This window comes from Erinaceus europaeus, chromosome 20, assembly GCF_950295315.1.
Source record: "Erinaceus europaeus chromosome 20, mEriEur2.1, whole genome shotgun sequence".
NCBI lineage: Eukaryota > Metazoa > Chordata > Mammalia > Eulipotyphla > Erinaceidae > Erinaceus > Erinaceus europaeus.
In genome coordinates this window covers 18743384-18749420 of record NC_080181.1, presented here as the reverse complement: position 1 = coordinate 18749420, position 6037 = coordinate 18743384, and the positions used below count along the sequence as shown (strand labels likewise).

At 48.5% G+C, this 6037-nt stretch overlaps 1 long non-coding RNA gene across 2 annotated transcripts in view; it reads left to right on the top strand.

Moving 5' to 3' along the window:
- The window catches only part of LOC132535000 (uncharacterized), a 74257-nt gene that overhangs the window by 52508 nt on the left and 15712 nt on the right, over positions 1-6037 (top strand). The gene's annotated exons all lie outside the window — the stretch shown is intronic.

Sequence of the window (6037 nt, the reverse complement as noted above, 5' to 3'; positions counted from 1 at the left end):
CCCCCCCCCCCCCCCCGGTCCCTACCTGCAGGAGGAAAGCTTCACGAGTGGTGAAGCAGGGTTGCAGGTGTCTATCTCTCTCTCCCTCTGTATTTCCCCCTTCCCTCTTTGTTTCTGCCTGTCTCTACCCAATAAATGAATATAGAAAAGAGACAGAGACAGAGGAGAAATCCCATTGCATGATTGTTCATGGTTTGGTAGGGGATCTAAGACCTATAAGATCAACAGCTTCCCCCCTACCCTCAGCTCCTCTTACGAGACCCCACTGAAATCAAAATTGTGGGAACGTTGTTGTGTGAGTAATGTCATGTGGTGGAATATAAAAAAGTTCTGTTTGGATCAGGTTGGAGGGGAGTAAGACAGAGGATTGCATAGACCCAGCAGATGGCAGACAAGGCAGGGTCAGCCTCTGGGCCATGCTAGATGCAGCTTCTCCACAAGGCGCAGGACAGAACCCAGTTCATTTCCCTTCACTCCTCGGGGCTGGCCTGTGGCGCCTCAGTAGCTGAAGCATCAAGGTGGCATTTGCCTTCAGCGAAGCGATGGCACGTTTGCATCCTTCTTGGAATAAAGGGGTCAGATTACTTTTTATATTTTTATTTTATTTACTATGTATGTATGTATGTATGTATGTATGTATGTATGTATGTATGTATGTGATGTTTACCAGAGCACTGGTCAGCTCTGGTTTATAATAGGGCATTGAGACAGGGAATTTGGAGCCTTGGGCATGAGAGTCTCTTGGCATAACCATTATGCTCTCTATCCCCACCCCAGATTACCTTTTAGAAGATGGCTTCATGAAAGAAATACTGATTTGCAACATGGGTTGTTGTCATTTTGATACAACTGCCCATCCTCCCATGATGGGTGTCTGTGCGATATATAACCTACAGCATTCTGTCACACCAGATATATACAAAGTAGCAAGATGTAGTAGTCATGTATGATATTTTTATATCATAACAATATACGATAGGGGGATATATAGAGGGTGTGTGTGTGTGTGTGTGTGAGGGGGAGAGAGAGAGAGAGAGAGAGAGAGAGAGAGAGAGGGAGACTTGCAGCATTACTTCACTGCGTGTGAAGCTTCCCCCACAGGTGAGAACTGAGAGCTTGAATCCGCTCCTTCTGCATGGGAGCATGTGAACTTTACCAGGCAGGTCTCCACCTGGCCCCCTCCCTCTTTCTCCACAACATTCTTCACAGAAGAGGCAAGCACAGAGGTCTGTAATGGGAATCCACACACAAAGACACATGTGCAGAATCCCTTCTGCTGTCTGAGTGGGTGGCGGCCCATCCTGTCACTGCACCAGGTAGTAGTTTGTCCTCAGCTCAGGACCCCCCTCTGCAGAGACCTTCCCAGAGTCACTGTGAACTACAGTGAGCTTTGCTACCTTCTGAATGCCTGTCCTAACTCTCAACACTGCTGACCACACAGTGCCACGCACCACCCCTGGCAAGTAAGTGCCAGCCAGCGGCCATGACTTCTGGCCTTTTTTTAAATTAAATTTATTTATAAAATAAAAATAGAAAATATCATCAAAACCATAAAATAAGAGGGGTAAAATTCCACACATTTCCCACCACTAGAGTTCCATATCCTATCCTCGTCACTGATAGCTTTCTTATTCTTTATCTCTCTGGGAACATGGACCCAGGATCATTATGGGGTGCAGAAGGTGAAAGGTCTGGTTTCTGTAATTGCTTCTCTGCTGGACATGGGTGTTGGCAGGTCAATCCATACCCCCAGCACTCCCACACTGGACCTTGAACAAAACCAGGAGTCAGTGTGTCTGAGGTCTGCGCATGCAATAAAGTTGGCAGAAATCTCTATCTAGTGATTGCTGGAACCTTTCCACATTTCTGTATGTAAAAAGCATCACCAGGGCACTCTTGTTCCTGTTCCCTCCCTGCTTAGCCAGCACGCTACCCTGGTGTCTGACTAGCAGGGCGCTCTCGATGAAGAGCAGCTGTGCTCAGTTCCTGCCTGTAACCCGTGTCCCCCGGGATTGTGGCCTTTTAGGAACAGACTGGCCAGTTTTGTGGCGCCTCAGTCAAAGTCACAGAATTTCATTTTTGAGTCCTATGAGCCGCGAATGGGGCTGCCAGGTTCTCATCTTTCCTGTGCAATGCAACCCAGTCAGTTACCCGAGCAGTCTTGCAAAGTGCAGGATGGAGCAGCTCATTGTTGCCCAGCTCAAGGTTTTCGAGTTGTTTATCCTGACAGCCAGCCACAACGACAGAGTTCTTGCTCCTTGTCAGGGTTGCTGACATGTCCAACTTAGTCGTTTCTTACTGGGAAACGGAATGCCTGCCTGGCGTGCTGTAGGTTACGTAAAGTCTAAGCGACTGGCAGAAAGTACCTACTCATGGTATGCCGGTGGAATTTTTTCCTTTCCTTTTAATGTCCTCTTTTTGAGTCAAGAAATGAAGTGAATAGGGTCGGGGCATCAGAGGAGAGTAAAAGAGAGGACGCGAACCCCCGTGAGGGCTGGTGAGTGGGGGATGGAATACGGGATCATCCCTCAGGCAGCGTGCGTGACACTAGAGTACGCCCTTTTTCCCCCCAGCAGTTGAAAAGGAAGATTTCCTAGATGTGTCTTGCACTGAGGCTTGTCGATTTCACAGGTCTCAGCATCTGTGTGAACCCTGAAAGAGGTGTGAGGCAGATGGCTGGTGGTTGGGGAGGCGGAGGGGATGTAGGGTGACTGAGGGATGGACCTGAACGGTCAGAAAGAAGGCAAAATGGTTTAGGAAAAGGCAATAGGAAAGGAAAGGAGGAATGCTAAAGTGCTGGCATGTTGCCTCTTGTAAAAGGCATCAGGTAAGGTCTCAGGCTTAACTGGCTGTGCGTGGGAGTCCAACCAAGTGTGTGCGTCCCCTTTCACAAGAGAAATGAGAGGAATGTGCGGAAGGGAAGTAATCGGGAGAGGTATGTGGAGTGCGGGTGCTGCAGTGTGTAAAGAGTGACTGTCCTCATAGGTCCAGTAGCAGCCTCTCGTGTTTGGCCGTCACCGATTTCCCCCCCATGTGTCGTCTGATAGGAGGAAGCAGCAATTGGCACCGCAGTTGCTGGCTCTCCTCTCATTCCAGGACAGCCTGTCCTTGGAGATCATAGTGGAATAGGATCAGGGACTCTCAAGGGTGGTGGACATCAGGAGGCGTTTGTGACGGGCAAGGTGTGGTTAGACGCAGGGAGCGGAAGTGGCTTCGCACGTGGTTGTGTGGATTCCCCCTGGGTGAATGTGGGTAGTCTGGGGGGTGTGGTTTGGACCTGCTGGGTCGTGGGTGCTGTGAGGTAGGTGCAGTCAGCACGGTGGGTGGGACGTGTTGGAGGTGTAGCCGGGGAGGGGGAGAGTCTGTGGGTTGCACAGAGAGTGTCAGGAAGCCACGAGCACAGAGGGCCACGGTGCAAGTGAAAAGAGAAGGATCTCCACAGGCTCGGAGAGGCAACGTGCCAGTTGGTGGGTGCGAGGGTCACAGAAAGACGGTGGCCCAGTCGGCCTGTCTTGGACGCTCCCAGTTGTGGTGAGGGAGGTCAGTGAATATGATCGATGAAGGTTCCCGCCGAATGGTGGAACGGAAATCTGTCTTTTGTATCTCCTGCAGGTGTTCCCAGCATGCATGGAAGGGGTGTGGCCTATTGCAGCTGACCCCCAAGACAGGGTCTTGTGAAGGGTGGGATGTCAGGGTGGTAGTACTCGGATGCATCATCAGGTGTTAGCTTTGTCCCCGTTGATAGAAGAAGCAATGCCGGGGCTGGAGATGTTCTGATGAATCCTATTTAGAAAACATTCTGCTTTTGCATCAGTGGGCAGAGATCCCATCATGTAGAGGAGTAGATGATACATCATCATAGTTCTCCCGGCCCTTTTGTTTCTGGAGGTTGGATCCCAAATCAGTAAAGCTGCCCTGGAAACCCTCAAGGTCTCGGTGTGGTCTGTCTGTGTTGGAGACGGTGTGAGATGGGCAGTCGCATGTGAAAAGAGCGGGAGACGTCATTGTGAGCTCTTGCGCGTGGATATTTCCTTTGTTGTGAGCGAGTATGGCAGGTGAGCGGAGTACGGCAGGTTGTAGCACGGTGTAGCCAGGTTCCTTTTCAGCAGATGTGTGAAGTTTCTTAGGTGAGTCGTTCAGCGTTTTCATAGGAAATGGAGATTCGGGCTGTGACCTCTCTGTCAGGAGGGGTTAGGCAGTATTTCAAGGGCTGTTTAGAGGGGGGATATTCGTAACATAGGGTGGTGTGGAAAGGGATCAGTGAGATGCCGTCCCCCAGATTCATTTGTACGGTCGGTATGGAAAGAGCTTGTGTAGAGAGTGCAGAGATGAGGTTCCAGTGACTACGTTGTACAGCTGAGGAGGATCTCGGCCTCTGAGTGTGCATTTCCAGACTGAGCAGCGGTCAAGGATAATGTTGTGCGTGGGTTTGAGTCGAAGGTTCCTAAGCAGTTTAGGAGTCAAGGTACAGGTGTGTTTCTCTGGAGCCTTCAGCATCATTGGTGTGTGTGTCAATGGACAAAGTTATTTGTTGTATTTCATGGGTGAGATTTTTAAAAAAGTAAAGTCAAGAACAGTGAAGGTTGTCAGGAGTAGTTTCGTAATGGCGTATGAATCAATTCATGCTCGTGACCCGTATGCGTGCAGAAGAGGACGAAGGCGTCATCGATGTGATGGTCATGTTTTGGTTGTCCGTTTCACCTGTGGTCATGTCCGTGAGCAAAGCGATTCCTCGAACGTAATTTTTTCTTTTTGGTTAGAATGAGCATGAGCAGAGGCGGGGAGTGAGGGGAGGTTTCCATGAGAAGTACATAGGTGGCGTGCGTTCTAGAATGTGATGTGTGTATGTAGTTGATAGGAGAGAGGAAAGTAGAAGGGGAATTGTTGTGTTGTGTCGTTTGTGGTAGAAGGGGATGTTGAGGATTTTCGTGTTGGAAGAAGACGATCGAGTTAGTGGGGTCTCAAGGTGTGGAGCGTGTGCATGTGGAGGTGCAGGGAGAGGGTAGGGCAAGGTTTCTGTGTTTCCTAGGTGGGAGGGAAAAGGTGGATTTCTATGTGTATTGTACCATCCTTTGGCCATGTAAGGGAAAGTTGGGTAGGTAGGTATGGTTTGGTCCTTGTGGAGAGAAGTCGTAGAAAGGGAAGAAAGAGGGCAAGAGTGAGAAGAATAAGTGAAATCATCTGAAAGGTGTTATGAGAACAAGGAGGTGGGCCCTTGCAGGTTTTCTTTATTATGGATAACAGCTAAGGTTACTGGAAACCTTGCCCGGCAAGGCTGAAGGCTCTGGGTGAGTGGTTAGGTTGCTGGATCTGAAGCCAGAGGCTGGTGATCGAATGACTTGAGTGGGACTTCTCTCAAGTAAGTCGGGGGAAGCAAGGGGGGAAGAGAAATCCAGCTCTGTGAGCCTCAGGAGGCACCAGGAGAGCACAGCCAGGGAGGCCCCATGGACTCTTCCTCTGTAGCTTTGCAAGACTGTTGTCAGCAGGCATGAGCCTGGGCAGAGAGGGCTGCAGAGGCAGCTCAGAAAGGCCCCTGAGAGAGTGTTTCGGTGTCTGTCCAATAAGCAAACAAAATTTAAAAAGAACTAACTTCATAGTGTGCCCATCTCTTGCCTTTATCCAGCTTTTGTAGTTATTACTTGATCTGACAGAGCTGCGTTTGGAGTGATTGAGGGAAGTGAAATAGGAAGTAGCTGAGGACAGTATCTAGATCTAAGTGGGAAATATTTAAGCACTTTATGGTTTTGATTTGTTTTAAGGTCTAACTTGCTTGCTTTATTTACTGAGTCATTGTAAACCATTGTGCATTTTTATTTTAAAGTATGTATTTTCCCCAGTGGGAACCATACCCCTCTAATCTTATAATCTTATTGATAATTATTAAATCACAACTAAAATACAATAATAATGAACGTTAATAATGGGCAAAGAAAAAACCTAGAGCGTTGAACAGGTAATTTTTTAAAGTGCAGTTATAAATCTAAGTTTGTCAGGGACATGAAATCTTTTTTTAAATTAGTGATTCAATAATGATTTA